The sequence below is a fragment of the Solanum tuberosum genome, unplaced genomic scaffold, assembly GCF_000226075.1.
Source record: "Solanum tuberosum cultivar DM 1-3 516 R44 unplaced genomic scaffold, SolTub_3.0 scf00014, whole genome shotgun sequence".
NCBI classification, from domain to species: domain Eukaryota; kingdom Viridiplantae; phylum Streptophyta; class Magnoliopsida; order Solanales; family Solanaceae; genus Solanum; species Solanum tuberosum.
The window spans coordinates 827,009-827,301 of record NW_006238939.1 but is presented as its reverse complement, the minus strand read 5'-3'; positions in this window follow the sequence as shown (position 1 = coordinate 827,301).

The following is a 293-nucleotide window of genomic DNA, read 5'->3' as shown; positions in this document are numbered from 1 at the left end:
TAAAAGATGAACTATTGAGGATTTTCTTTTTCTATCTTGACTGTAGTGTTTATATTGAACTAGACAGAAGCCAAGTCCCAATAGCAAAACACCTATAAGAATTCTTAGGAGATTGAATAGAGTAGATGGGGAAATCAATTGTATGTGTTTAGGTGAGTAAGGAATATGAGCAGAGCTATCCCACCTGTGACTTAACGCTTAAGACAGTGTGTTTTACCTTAATATGGTAGAGTTGTTCTATAGGATATCTCGTAGTTTCCAAAGATGGTTTGTTATATAATTATACATGCTGC